Source organism: Chelonia mydas, chromosome 26, assembly GCF_015237465.2.
Source record: "Chelonia mydas isolate rCheMyd1 chromosome 26, rCheMyd1.pri.v2, whole genome shotgun sequence".
Taxonomy (NCBI): Eukaryota; Metazoa; Chordata; order Testudines; family Cheloniidae; genus Chelonia; species Chelonia mydas.
The window spans coordinates 10041880-10057111 of NC_057859.1; the positions used below are offsets into that span (position 1 = coordinate 10041880).

The following is a 15232-nucleotide window of genomic DNA, read 5'->3' on the forward strand; positions in this document are numbered from 1 at the left end:
TTTTCAGAAACAAAGAGGTCGTACAAATCACAACAAAAAGAGGGCAATGGAACAAGATAGCAGCCTACAAATATCTGATGGGTATAAACACCTGGGAAGGAAGGGGACTGTTACTGTGTGATATGGGGATATAGGTAGGAGAAAATGGATTAAGTTTAGGCTGAGCATCAAGAAGCAGCTTCCCGACAGCGAGAAATGCAAGGCTGAAGACTTTGGTTTCCCCAGGGATGTGGGACTCAGCATAAGTTATTTGAAAACCTAAAACTTCAACACATAAAAACTGCAGAGATGCATGTGCTGTCCAGGATAACATGACACGGAGCTGGGAATTCAAAAGATGTGCTCTCAGATGCAATTCAGCCCTGAGGTCCAGCACAGGGGTGCAGGCGTTGTGCTGGGCATCTGTACATGGATGAATTTCACCCTTAGTACATGGAGTCAGTGACCCCTACACACCAATCCACTACCCTTTTGCAAAAGGTGTCTCAGCCCCTGCAGTTAAGAATGGAACAAACAGCACCATCTACTGGCAAAAGCATACAAATTATCTCCCTCCAAAGCATTTGCCTCTGGTTGGATCCACATAATCTTTAAAGTGGTTTCAATAACCATACTTTCCAAAGTGTCTGTTATCGGAGGTGAGAACTGCTGCTTGATATGAAGAAACTTAGCAACACGTTTTCCGAATGTTTAATTGCCGATGTCATTTCACAGCCCACTGCTAGAAAAAAGTAACACACTCCAGGTTGCTTAAAAAAGAAAATCCTACCTATACCCTGTTGATATGGAATAGCAATTTCATAGCTAGGGTTACCAGACAGCAAATGTGAAAATCGGGACAGAGGGTGGGGGGGTAATAGGAGCCTATATAAGAAAAAGACCCAAAAATCAGGACTGTCCCAATAAAATTGGGACATCTGGTCACCCTATTCATAGCAGCTTAATGTCCCTAATTGCTTGACTGAAGAAGATTAGTACAAACAGAACTGTTTTTAATTGGAATCGTTACAGTTCAGTTTATTGATCTAACGACACTAACCCTAGTGGATGAAAAGGACGAATGGGTTTGGTTTGCCTTAATACATTGATCCATTGTGTTTGAGGGATAGGAGTCTCAACCAAAATGAAAGAATTCTTTCGATGATAACAATTGTTATGGGCCCTGTGGAGCCATTGCAGCTTATTAGGTCATGAATCAATACAATATTTAGCGATTGAAACAAATGAATATTGTGTTCATGTCAAGCCATTTGAATGTTGATGCCAAAAATATTTTCCTTTTTGAAGCTACCCCAAAATTGAAGAAATGTAATCTACAGATAATAAATACAAATAAAAAACAGTTAAATCTAGGCAGGACAAGGCAGTAGGACAATATGCTCATGAGAACAGTCCTGCACTGTCATGGGAGACTGGACTGGCTCCCCTAGGAATTGATTGCTGTCACTGTGATTCTGCCTGCAGTTTCATGCACCAGGTTCTGGGTGATAACATGAGAGGACTACACTTCTATAAGTAAAATGGCTCTTTATTAAGAAAACTGTCTACCGGGATGCTGCAACTGCAGTCAGCATTCCAGCCAAGTACACACAGACTGACTTTCTGGTGCCCTCTCCAGAGTTCTCCCCTCCCGCAACCTGTGCTCTTCCCTCCAAGTTCCATGCAGGTTGCTACAACTGCAAGCAAAGAAATTCAAATTTCAGTTTCCTGTTCCGTATTTAACAGGATGGGACAAATTCACTGAAGTCAATGGAGTTACATACAGGAGAAGTGGGTTAGTTGTGCCTACATAATGCAGCAGTTTCAGAACAGCATGTGATTTTAGCCCGCGATTTAGCCAGATGCCCAAAGATGTGCCTAATTCTAAGCATGTGAGTAGCCCCATTGACTTTACACGTTTACTTTAAACCATATGCTTACACATCTTACTGAGTCAGGCCACATATACTGCAATACCATAAGAGCAACAGAGCTCTGCTTTGGCATGCATCAGCAGCCAGTGACCTTAATGCAAGGATGGAAACAGAGAAAGCATTCTAAAGTCGCGGTCACGCCCGCTGACATGATAGATAATGAACGAGGTAAAGAAAGATTATAAAGGGGCTGATCAAAAGTCCATCTAAGTCTCAGAAAGATTCCCATTGGTTTCATCGGCTTTTGGATCAGGCCCTAAAGAACCAAACCGTGTTTGGGTTCTGAACATAAAAAAGCAAGACCAGAACGGTTTTGCAAAACTAAAACCCTGCCTCTTTGGCCCACCTCATCATGGTGCTTTCAGTTAGAATATTCCTTTAAAAGTACTTTAATAAATAATAATAAACAATAACAATAATAAAAAGCTTTCTGGGTACACTGAAGAGGCTATATTTTATGTGGGCAAGTTGATGGATGTCGGTCCCTGCAGGGTTATTGGGGTAGGTCAGGAGGTTTCTGACGTTTTATGGTTCAGACCATTAATTAATGTCATTGCATTGCTGACTGTGGTTTTTAAGTTCTTTGTGGGGGTTTGATTAAATAACATGAAGTGCTTCAAGTTTGGGATCAGCCCAAAGTAAATCCCAGCGTATAATTACAGTAATCATCTATTCACGGTTCATGAGAAACTGAGCTGGAAGTGCTTGAACGGGCTTTGCTCTTGCTTAGACCACTGGAAACCAGAGTGACTCCCACCTACATCAGTGGGCGGAGTTGTACAGCTGTTTCAATACAGGATTGAACCCACAGCTGCAGAATTTCACACAGAGCTAAATAGTAGTAAAACTAATATATTATAGCAGTATACAGCAACATTAAGTATACACATCATATATTAGCCTAGGTTAGTGATTTTTAACCTTTTTTCATTTGCGGACCCCTAGAAATTTTTTGAATGGAGGTGTGAACCCCGTTGGAAATCTTAGACATAGTCTGCAGATCCCAGCGGTCCACAGGCCCCAAGCTGAAAACCACTGGTTTAGGTTATACATGCATACACATCCCCACCCCTTGTTTCTCCCCTCAAAGAAAAATCTCTAATAAAACACGTTCCTACTACTTGAAGATTTAATCCTGGGAACACTACCAGGCGCAGTGCTTGTTAATTCCATGTAAATCAGTGAGAGCATGCCAGTGGTGATGTAAAGGCCTGTACTTTAAGAATTTAGGTGTATTCTTATCACTTGGCTAGTTAGAGGTATAAAATAAAGAATCAAAATCACTGTCTGCCAGTGTAAGGTCCTTCTCTTACTGTGACAGTCTGAGGCCCTGTTCTTAGGCTAAGGCCTTTGGCTAAGCGACAGAGGCAGCCATAAGCTGGGAAGCGACCGGTCACATCCTCACATTCCAAACTAGTCCCATTGAAAGAAGGTGCTATTGGGCTGTTAGGAGTACAATCCTGTCCTGATAGTGCCTATCACCTCCAGAGAAAGGGAAGTGCCTAGAAGACGTAAAAGGAAATTGAGGTTGATAGTTTTCTGTCTGGTAAGAACTCACTTATCAATAGACACAGCTGGGAAACTCTTATGTCTTTATAGATGTAGTTGTGAAATCCTCACTTCTGTATTGTTTTGTCATTATAGTTCCCACTTTGCTATTGTTTATTGGCATGGTCTCTGTCCGGTTCTGTGATTGTTCCTGTCTGCTGAAGAATTAATTTTGCTGGGTGTAAACTAATCAAGGTGGTGGGATATAATTGGTTAGCTAATCATGTTACAATATGTTAGGATTGGTTAGTTAAATTTCAGTAGAATGATTGGTTAAGGTATAGCTAAGAATATTACTATATAAATTAGAGGCAAACAGGAAGTAAGTTGGGATTCGAAAATAAGGAAAAAGGAACTTGTATGTAAGCTTGCTGGAAGTTCACCCCAATAAACATCAAATTGTTTGCAACTTCGGACTTCGGGTATTGTTGCTCTCTGTTCATGTGAGAAGGACCAGGGAAGTGGGAGAGCGAAGGAATAAGCTCTCTAACAGTCCTGAAAAGCAATTACGCAAATACTTAACTTTAAGCACATGAGAAGAGCATTGACTTCAATGGGCCTGCTCCTGTGATTGAATCAAAGTACTTGCTTAAATGTGCTGCTGGACGAGAGGCTATACTCGGTTTTAAGTGTATGTGGGATCATCCTTTCTCTCCTTCCTCTGCATGGAGTGTGGGTCACTTGCTAGGTACATCTGGGTCTCTCTCACCAAATCAATTCCCTACCATTGCAGGAACCTCAGCTTGGGCTCTCCCATTCTCTGCCTCTGGCACACAACAGTTAAGTCCAGGGGTGGGCAAACCACGGCCTGTTGGTCGGATCCGGCCTAAGAGCCATTTTAAGCCAGCCAGCCAGCTCCGCTGGGAAGCGGGGTCTGCGGCTCGGCCCCACACCGGCATTCCAGACAAGGTGCTGGGTCGGGGGCCGCTCTGGCGCTCCAGCCAGGGAGCAGGCTCAGGGCCGCACCACACGGCTCCCGAAAGCTGCGGCATGGCCCTGCTCCAGTACTCTAGCTGGGGTGCAGGGTCAGGGCCACTCCATGTGGCTCCCAGAACCCACGGCATGGCCCCACTTCGGTTCCTATGCCCTCCAATGGCCCCCTCCGGTGCTCTGATGGGAGCTGCAGGGGCGGTGCCTGCGGATGGGGCAGCGTGCTGAGCCGCCTGGCTGCGCCTCTGTGTAGGAGCTGGAGAAGGGACATGCTGCTGCTTCCGGGAGCCACTTGAGGTAAGCGCAGCTCAGAACCTGCACCCCTGAGCCTCTCCCCACACCTCAACCCCCTGCCCCAGCCCTGATCCCCCTCCCGCCCTCCGCACCCCTAGGTCCCAGCCCAGAGCCCCCTCCTACACCGCACACTCATCATCCCCAGCCCCAGCCCAGAGCCCTCACCCCCACCCCCATTTTGTGAGCATTCATGGCCTGCCATACAATTTCTATTCCCCGATGTGGCCCTCAGGCCAAAAAGTTTGCCCACCCGTGGTTTAGTCTCTGACATGTTTTAATATTTTAATCTAATCCAAGTTATTGGGTGCAATACAGGGGTCACTGGGTGGTGTTTAGAGGTCTGTGATGTACAGAACGTCAGACTACATGACTATTGGTCCCTAAAACCAGGAGATCTCAAAGTGGGGGTCGTGACCTCTCGGGGGGCTGTAAGCTGTCAGCCTCCACCCCCAAACCCCACCTCACCTCCAGCATTTATAATCGTGTTAAATATAAAAAAAAGAGGTTTTTAATTTATAAAGGGGGGGGTCACACTCCGAGGTTTGCTCTGTGAAAGGGGTCACCAATACAAAAGTTTGAGAACCACTACTTTAAACTATGAGTCTAGAGAAGTCCATGTTTATGCTTTTGCACCCCTAGGTAGACCCCAGATACATGACATAAAGGGATAATTATATCGTATGAACACAAATGCATCAACACTGAGTATGCAATGCTGTAATACCATCAGATCTCTGAACGGCAGGTTTAGACAGCGTGAGTGGACGATGACTTGGGTATTTTATTGTTGACTAGGGGTGAGAGGCAATCTGGCAAAAGCCAAAACAATTCTGAGCAAGGCTGGCTCCTCTTTAGTTCGTGCCCTTGGATATGCGGGTTTGAGGGTTGGGTTTTTTTTGCATTTGATTATACATTAGTCTTTTTGGCCTGAAGGATTATACATTTGCTTTCCCAGGACAACAGCAGCAAGGAATAGAATGCAAATGGGTTTGGAGCCTTCAGCCCTTCCTCAGACAAAAAAAAACCAAAGAGGAAGTAGGTGTTTTACTCTCCCATTGGTTTCAATGGGACTTTTGCCCGGGATCATAATGGGAACAGAGTACAGTATTTTTCCATATATGTATAACCCACATCCACTCAGGGTGGTGCTCTGTCCCCTTCTAGTGGTGGACAAGTGAGTATAGTGGTTGATAAGCGTGTCACTGCCTTGGCTAGCAGACCTGTTTTAAGAGCCAGAGGTCGCAGGTTCACTCTCCAACATAGGCGTCTGTTTGGTGCTTCCAGGCTACGGGTGAAATTCACCCACCCCGCCATGCAGCAGGCCAGCGCAATGCCCATGCCTCTCTTGAACTCCCCAGACCTTGAGAAGAGGATTTATGCCTCCCCTCTGCACAGGGGTATGTTTTACTCTATCTGTACAGAGGCACAACACAATAATTACATGCCCCATTGTGTGTGCCGCACACCCAGGTACAGTACAGAGTTGGGATCACCTTTTGTGGGTATGGCGTGGTACGTACATTTAAAAGTTTTTCCCTTTAAAATATCCGTGAAGGACCCGGTAGAGTAACTCCTAGTTAGAGATGAAGGATGTTCTTCGGTTAAGACACTGGACCTCAGAAGACCTGGATTCATCTCCTTGCTCTGGAACAGACTCCCTGTGTCACCTTGAGCAAGTTGCTTAATCTCTCATCTTCCTTCTCTCCCCCACCCCACTTATAAAATGGGGAGAAGGCTGCTTGCCTTTCTTCCATCTTTTGTCTGTCTTGCTTCCACAGATTATCAAAGGCTGTTAGTCCTGAAGACTTTGCAATGTTTATATACTGCACCGCATCACCACAAATCTAATACATATGGTAACTGTCATAATGATCAAACCAGGGGTGTACAGTTCTCTGGTGCACGGCGGATCAGTCAGAAAGGAAGTTATTGGTGACAAGGGCTATTGCAGCCCAGAAGCCAGAAAACACTTCATTGTATAAGTAGTGGGGGAAGAGAGGTAAATCATGTCCAAAAAGCCACTCTTTACAACGCAAAGCGTAACAGCAATCGAGCCTAGCAGGAAAGGCAAATTACACGTTTAAACAAGAGTTACTGGAAAGATATCGCAGGCTTCCCGGCATTTCCTTCAGCTCGGAGCATAAATAGAAAGCAATGTTCAAACCCCATGGAGAGTTAAGAGGAGTTGGGCTAACCTTGCACAAGTTCTAAGTGCTGCCAGGAAGGAATCTCTCTCATCACTCCTTGCACTTATGGGTGTGCATAGTAAAGATAACCACAGAATGGTCGCTCTCTCATCTAAACAGTTCTCGGAGCTGCAGAGGACTCCCCTAAATACTCAGCTTATCCAAGCGCTATTGGGAATTTTAGCAGTTTTCACAGACCTCCTTAAACAACAAACCATTCGTTAAACAAAACAGCTACAGATAAACAGGCTTCCACACAGCTCAAATTCCAGCTTAGTATCCCTTGTTTACCAGGAGCCACGTGCTGGACGTCTATATGTCATAGAGACATCTAGTGGCTGAATAACATTCTTCAGGCCAACAAATCATTGCACTCCCCCTATGATGCGACCACAAGTGTAGTCAGCAGAAGCTCTCAAGCTAGACACTATTCAGTATAGAGAAGGGGGTGTTGCTAGCAAGATGCTCTTTGTGAGAGCTTCTTGGGCTTGGAGTTTGTTTCCCATTCCCTTTCCAGAGCCTGGCTCCAACCTGCTGGGCATGCTGTAAAAACTACTTTTGCCTCAGGTTTGGGGAGGGAGTGGGCTTTCTGGAAGGAGGTGTCGTCAGGATTGTTAATAGGGAGCATTGGTAAAGAAGCTGGTTCATCATTTGCTGTGTCTGGGCAGGTTGTGAACTTCACTGAGCGCACACACATAGAGTTACCCAGGAACTTAAGCGTTTGCAGAGACAGGGCCTTAGACAGTAAGCACCACAGGGCAGGAAATTCCCCTTGGGCTGTAAAAGGGATGCCCTCTAGTACAGCACTGTATAATAATCCATTAGAGAGCACCAGTCTGGCTCTTAAATGAACTGGCTCGGTGAGCAGCTGTGCACCTTCTCAAGGACAAACAGCACTGCTCACGGCGCTGCAGAACCAGGGCAACGAGGGTAGCATAAATAGCTAGATGGACAAGCCATCCCCCACCAGGCCTGCTATGTGTCTCACTTCTTCTCTTCTTCCTCCACTCCTCCCAATAAGCCTTCAATTTTGCACAAGTCCTCAAGCCACCCCTTCTCCCCCATGCCTGGGAAGGATTGGGAGTAGGCATTTGCCTTGTCCCTGAAGAGAGGGAGAAGTCAGCACCATTTTCTCTCTCCCTCACCCATTCCCAGCATCCTCCAGGGCATATCCCAGAATGGAATTCCCCACCGTGCCCCCTTCCACATGACAGAGGTCCCTGTTCGCCAGTTTGGAAATCTGATCACTTTAGAAATGTGAAACGACAAAGAGCATGGACCAGTCAATAAGGCACTGGACTGGGACTCAGGAGACCTGGATTCGAGTCCCAGCTCTGCCAGGAGACCTGGATTCGAGTCCCAGCTCCGCCAGGAGACCTGCTCTGTCATCTTGGACAAGTTACTGCCATGCTCTGTGCCTCTGTTTCCCCCCTACCAGTTGTCCTTATTTGGACTGTAATTTCTTCAAGGCACCGACTATCTCTTGCTATGCGTATGTACAGTGCCTAGAACAACAGAGCCCAATCTTGTTTGGGGCCTACAACTATGACCATAATAATATGGTCAACATCAAGGGACCGGAAATCTAAGACACAACCCAGTGGGAATTCTAGGGTGCTGTTGTTGAGGGTCAAGCTATGCTGTAGCTGCGGGTGTTCAGACATGTTTACGTGAGTGAAACAGAATGTGCTTGCAAGCAAAAGAACATTTTTCTGAGGGCAGCTAGATCCAGGATATGGATGAAAGAAACCCCTGTCAGCGAAAGCGTCATCTGAATGAATCCCAACTCTCGTCCGAATCCTGGCACATCTGAATCCGTAATCAATGGTAAGCATCATTGTAGAAACAGCCCGCCCTGCTTTCAGAAGGCCTGACACATCTCTTCATTAAGCCATGAGTCACCTTCTCACTGCATTCTCCTCTGCTGCAAAATAACAGCACCACATCGGGCTGATAAGTGTCACCTCTTGGTTCCCTGTCATTTTCACGAACAATTATTTAAACAGGAGAAAGGCAATAAACAAGTACTAGAAAGCACAGGAGTACTTGTGACACCTTAGAGACTAACCAATTTATTTGAGCATAAGCTTTCGTGAGCTACAGCTCACTTCATCGGATGCATTACAATCGGATGCAAGTGAGCTGTAGCTCAGGAAAGCTTATGCTCAAATAAATTGGTTAGTCTCTAAGGTGCCACAAGTACTCCTTTTCTTTTTGCGAATACAGACTAACACGGCGGCTACTCTGAAACAAGTACTAGAAAGTAACTTACAAAATGCCTGTTAAAACACAGTGAGCAAAGGATTCTACAGGGCATCCACCCCCGGCCTCTTTCTAGCAAACTTTTACTGAAAATAGTCTTTGGGATAAATGCCACCAGATGTGCTCCGATCCATTACTCCTCACTGTAATGATGTTCACTTACAGTACACTAGTCAGCTCTCCGTGTGCGGTACAGCATTAACAGAGCATGGTCCCTCGGAAACCAGGGAGACAAAGCTGGAACTCAAGTTGTGTGGAAGCCCATTTCTCTTTAGTGGCTGCTGTTTTAGAAAAACCTCGTGTTTAAAACAGACTGCGATTCCATGCCTGACACTCACCTTTCCTTTGCTCTCTCTGCCTTCCCCCCTCGTTCTCTCTTCGTGTAGCTCATGAAAGCTTATTCTCAAATAAATTGGTTAGTCTCTAAGGTGCCACAAGTACTCCTTTTCTTTTTGCGAATACAGACTAACATGGCTGCTACTCTGAAAGGTTCTTATGTGGCCCCTCATCAGTGCAGTAGGAAAGTCTCACAACTTTTAATGTATTTATCCTCACAACAGGTCGGGCAGTTCTAAGACCCTATTTTGCAGAGGGGGACCGGAAAGGCTAAGTGAATTAACCAAGGTCACATAGGGAATTTGTAGGGAGACCTGGGTTCCACTCCCTGCTCTGCAAATCTTAGGCTAGTTGCACTAACCACTGGACCATCCTAAAGTGATGGACCCCTTAGGGTCCTATGCAGCAGCTGGGATGCGTGGCTGCCAGCTAGAGGAGCCAGATACGCAGTAGTTCTGCTCAAGCTAGCACCGAAAATTAGCAGGGTAGCGATGGGGGCCTCGGGTTAGCCCCCCGAGCGCGAACCCAGCGAGTCAGGCAGGGGTGTATTCAGACAGCTAGTCTGACACACCGCCCAAGCTGCCACATCCCCACTGTTCTTTTTAGACTCTGACCACAAGAATAGGATTACCCCAGCTGGGAATTGCACCTCCCAGCTGCTCCATAGACGTACCCTTAAAATGAGAGCTGGCGCTACTTTGTTCAGCAATGTTAGGCCTCAGCTGGAGACCAGGGAGACTTGAGGGGGGGAAGAGGAGTGCCAGGGAATGGCACTTTCATCCAGGGCTGGTCGGAACCCTACATTTCAGTCTGGGGTGTTCACTGATCGCTCAGTGCTTAAGGAGCTTGCCTCGGAAGGCACATTCCCTAGTACCACATATGCAATTACCCCAGGTAAAGACGTGTACTTGTCCCTCCACGCCTTTGAGGCGTGACTGTTCCCACTCCCGCCCCCGTTGAAGTCACCAGCAGGAGATATTATTCTGTTCAGAGAAAAAAAAAAAAAAAAAACCTCTCCAGATCCTGCCCCTGTGAGAATGGCTCAGTGTGCCAAGCACCCCCACTAGCTCATCAGGATAGTGTAATGCAAGCGACTATCACCAAAGAACTTGATCCCACATTCATAGAGAACAGGGGAAATGCTGCGATGATTAACACTGCCGATTTATCCACAGGGCTGCCCTCTAAAATAAACAGCAGTTGATAATGGTAACAGTACAACATAAGAATGGCCATGCTGGGTCAGACCAAAGGTCCATCTAGCCCAATGCCAGTGCCAGGTGCCCCAGAGGGAATGAACAGAACAGGGAATCATCAAGTGATCCATCCCCTGTCGCCCATTCCCAGCTTCTGGCAAATCTAGTGGGAGGGATTTGTCAGGGTTTTTGTTTTGTTTTATAGTTAGTTTGTTTTTTAAAGAACTCTTTCAATACAGCGTCACATCAGCAGCCGTCAAGCCACAAGGAGGAAGGCAGGAGGAAAATGTGAAAACAGACTGTTTCAAGTGAGTCAGCGACATCTGAAGAAAAGCTTTTATATTGTTATTATCGCCACCAAGTAGTTGTTTAAAATCTGGTCTTTGCAGCTTTTAAGAAAAGCTCCGTGCGTTTCTCTCCCTGCCCCCAGCCCCTGACACGCTGCAAGATTGTCAGAAATGACAAGCAATTTGGGGTCATTCACTTTTGGGTGCCCAAATTGAAACACCTTAAAGGGGCCCAATTTTCAGGGTATGATGCCCACCAGCCCTCTGAAAATCAAGCCCCTTTCAGGTATCTTCAGCTGTACACTCAACATCTTGTGTCAGTTTTTGCTCTAAGACTCTTGGCTACACGCCATAGCCTGGTAATATTTATTTAGCCTAAAAATCTCTCTGCTGCTTTAGAGCGTAGTGATAGGCACCCAAGTGACCGGAAGAGGGCAATCCTGGAGTTCCACATGTATTCTCACGCTGACGTGCATACCATGGGCTCAGTTCTTCAGCCAATGAAATTGTACTGCACCTGCACAGGCTTCAGGATCAAACCACAGATCTGTGCAGTTCACAGACTTTTGGAATCATGCAGCGGTCTGAACGTAGGACTGGGAACAAAATCCCACATTCCTACTGTTACAGCTATACAAAGCTCCCACCCGTACCTCTCGGCCGCAGCTTGCCTTGTTTGTGATGTATCATACCTGTATCTGCAAAGGATTGCATGATGCCTCACTAAATTTATGAGTGAAAGCATCTGGAAGATGGCAATGCAAGGCTCCTTTTTCTCAAAGTCGTTGCTACAACCCCAGCTCAGGCTCCGAGTATTAACCAGTCCTCTTCACCAAGGAGGAAGATGCTGCAGTTAGAATTTTGCTGGCCCTGTTCAATGCAGAATTGAATCTACCTTGCTCTTCCATAGCTGAATGAGGCCTATATTTTAGCTTGGAAAGGACCTCTCCATGCTGAACAGAGTCAAGATTCCACCAGCAAGTGATATACCTGACCACGACCCTGTAAGTCACAAAGCACAGGCAGACCCCAGCACAAAACCCCAGCGACTTAGACAGGGATCTGTCATATACGGTAGCTTGAAAAATCAGGGGTCCAGAACTCCTGGCTAGATTTCCCTCACCCCAACCACAGCATTAACCACCCCTCTTCGCAGTCACCTCTCAGCCTCAAAGCAGCCTCGTGACAGAGTTAATAGAAAATAAACCCTAATTTGGGCTACACATTAAGCAGATGCACCTTTAATAAGTCTCTGCCTCTATAGCAGTGGTAGATGCATCATTGTATCTTCCAGGCAGTTTCTGAACACTATAATAGAAGGGCAAGTGGCAAAGGCATCAGCCCACCTACAAAGCTCAGGTTAAAAATCATGAGTTGAGACTTACCTCCTGGAGGAAGATGACCAGGTCTGAATACATGTCTTCTCTGAGTTAGCCAGGGCTTTTGTTTGCTTGATTTTTCCTCCCCCTCTTTGCTTCTAGCAGGGGTGGGTCTCATACCTTGGCTAACCAAGGATTTTTGAATGGCTCTTTTCTCCTAGCACATGGATAACCCACAAGGGGAGATAATACAAAACTCAGGGACAAATATTATTATTGAGAGCTCCCCCTGAGTTCAGAAGGACTTTTCAGGAAGCCTCAGGTTGGCCCCTTCTCCACAGAAGGATAAACAGAAGCTGAATTGGCTGCCTGGGGGTTGTTTGCCTTCCTCTGCCAAGCTGTTAGAGGAAAAAAATGTCAGGGAAGGCTTCTGCTGGAGAAAGCTAACGAGTCTCACCTGGAACCATCAAATCACTGACTAATGAGAAGAGATAAGAGACACCTGCTTGTAAGGGGGCTTGCGCCTAGGTGTGCAAGTTAAAAGAGTTGTATGATTTGGTGCTTGATGTATTTGCACGCAGTGGTAGAAGACAGGCAAGGAGGTGTCAGGTGTGTGACCAGATGCCTTCTATTCACACTCAGCCAGCACAACACTGAGGCAAATCCCACATACCGTTGCTTTAGGGACTTCAGTGGTGCATTAACCTCATGCCTGGCCCTGGGTGCGTGTATGGGGGTCAAACAGAGGCATCTGCCATCAGCTGAATGCAAAGAAGTCAGCAGCAAACCCTCAGTGCAGAAGTTCTGTTCCAGGGCAGTAGAATGGGGTGGGATGGGGAAGAGATGAGGTTAGAACAGTAAAGGTAAGCGACAGAGCATCTCAAGGCAAAACTTTATTAAAGGTTGCAGCTCAGGGCTTTTCTCTCACATGTCTCTGAACCCACCCATTTGTTTACAGTGGAAGCTCTCACCTTTTTTTAAAATGTAAAATCTAACCGCATGACACAAGTCAGCACACCAAACCTACAACAATACAGCAAATCGGTGCCTTCGTAGCACCCGCTCTATTGAAAGCACTATTTAACCATTAGCTAATTCATCTGCACAACAGCCCTGTGAGATAGGTGCGGAGGTATTATTACCCATTTTACAAATGGAGATATGACTCACCTGAGGCCAGGCAGTGAGTCACTGACAAGGCTGAATCTGAACCTGAGGCTGCCTGGCTCCCAGTTCTGTGGATTACGCTGTCTATCTTACAGGTTAACGTTTCTCATCCATTTTATAATTTTCCAGAACCATCATTGTAATTGTTTGCTAAGCTATGGCCAAATACTAAGGCTGGTGGAAAGCAGTAATACACATACATAGCCCTTATGAAGGGTTTTTTTCCTCTTCAATGCACTTTTTAAAAGAATCCTCCCAAGTACCTCTGCAAAGTGGGTCAACCTTAGCGTTCCCATTTTACAGATGGGAAAATGGAGGCACAGCAAGGTGAAGTGAATTGCCCAAGCCCATAGAAGTAATCAAGGAGCGAGCCCGGAGTCTGTCTTGGAAGGTTCCAGCCTTCCCGATCATGCAGCTCTTGATAGTACTCTTTGGGATTGAGCAATGGATTAAAAGCAGTATTGTCCTCCCACCAAAGACAGGCTGTCCCATAATCCTGTGTACATTTCTGAGCGTGGAGTCATTCAAAAAGGCCAGTGTATCTACTGCCAAGTAATTAGGAAACAGCCCTGCGTTTCTAGCTATCAGATCAGTCCTTTGTGTTGCCTCCTTTAACACAATAGTTCCCAACCCACAAAGAGCTGGGAGGTATTGACACAGAGTAAACGCAGGGAGAGCTACAGAATAATTGTGGTGACATATTGGGTGTGATGTTCCAATTGTGACACTGCTTTGCGAGGCAATAAGTTGCCTCATCCTAAGTCAGCACAGCCCCACGCTGGCACGGCATCAAAGCCATCACTGCAACATGCTCGTAGGCCACATAGGCTGGAGTCCAGCTAGTGTTTCACTTCTTGGCGGGGGCGGGGAAAATGCCTCTCGCTGAATGGGATCCATGCACATTCTTGGAAGGGGGCTAGGTTTTTGCCTGGCTAATGCAAAAAAGGGATGCACACTCGTGCCACAACAGATTCTTTCCTTTGTGCAAACCATTCCTTAAGGGGTGAGCAACTTTTGACCTGCTTGCCTGGACATTGCTTTACTAACACCTGGGTGAAAGACACTCCTGGGCCTTATGTGCTCCATAGGGCGGATCTTCACCCTTAACGCATACCCTGGGAGCCAAATGTGGCTTATAGGTCGGGTGCTACCAAATTCACGGTCCATTTTGGTCAATTTCATGGTCCTGGGATTTTTAAAACCGTAAATTTCATGATTTCAGCTATTGCAATTGTATGAGTCCTGACCCAAAAACGACTTGGGGGCGGGGGTCGCAAGTGTATTGTACTGCTACCCTTACTTCCGCGCTGCTGCTGGTGGGGCGCTGCCTTCAGAGCTGGGCAGCTGGAGAGCGGCAGCTGCTGGCCAGGAGCCCAGCTCCGAAGGCAGAGTCACTGTCAGCAGCAGCGCAGATGTTGGATCATATTAAAGAAGTTCTGTATTAAAATCACAAATGAGTTTGATTCCCCATAGTTTAAATTCCAGGGTATTACTAATTAAGAGGTCTCTTGGTTTTTGGTACTGTTTCTCTCCCTGTGTGTGTGAAACTTGCAAGCTGCTAATTGTGTTAGTACATTCTAAGACAGAGTCTGTTCTCAAAGCAATTCACAGAGACTCAAAGCAATACTCTAACAACAGAAACAGCACCCAGAGACTCCCCGCCCTTTTGTTGTATTAACAATTGTGATTAAAGTAGAGATAGAGGATGTATGTGGATGGATGCTTGGTGTGGATAATAACTGAATGATCAGGGAGGTGCCAGCCTAAGAATCCAGTGTCCATCGGCTGAAGAAG

General features: G+C 46.3%; 1 protein-coding gene across 1 annotated transcript in view; it reads right to left on the minus strand.

Moving 5' to 3' along the window:
• RASSF2 (Ras association domain family member 2) overlaps nucleotides 1–15232 on the minus strand; it is a 77250-nt gene that overhangs the window by 8070 nt on the left and 53948 nt on the right. The window lies entirely within an intron of this gene.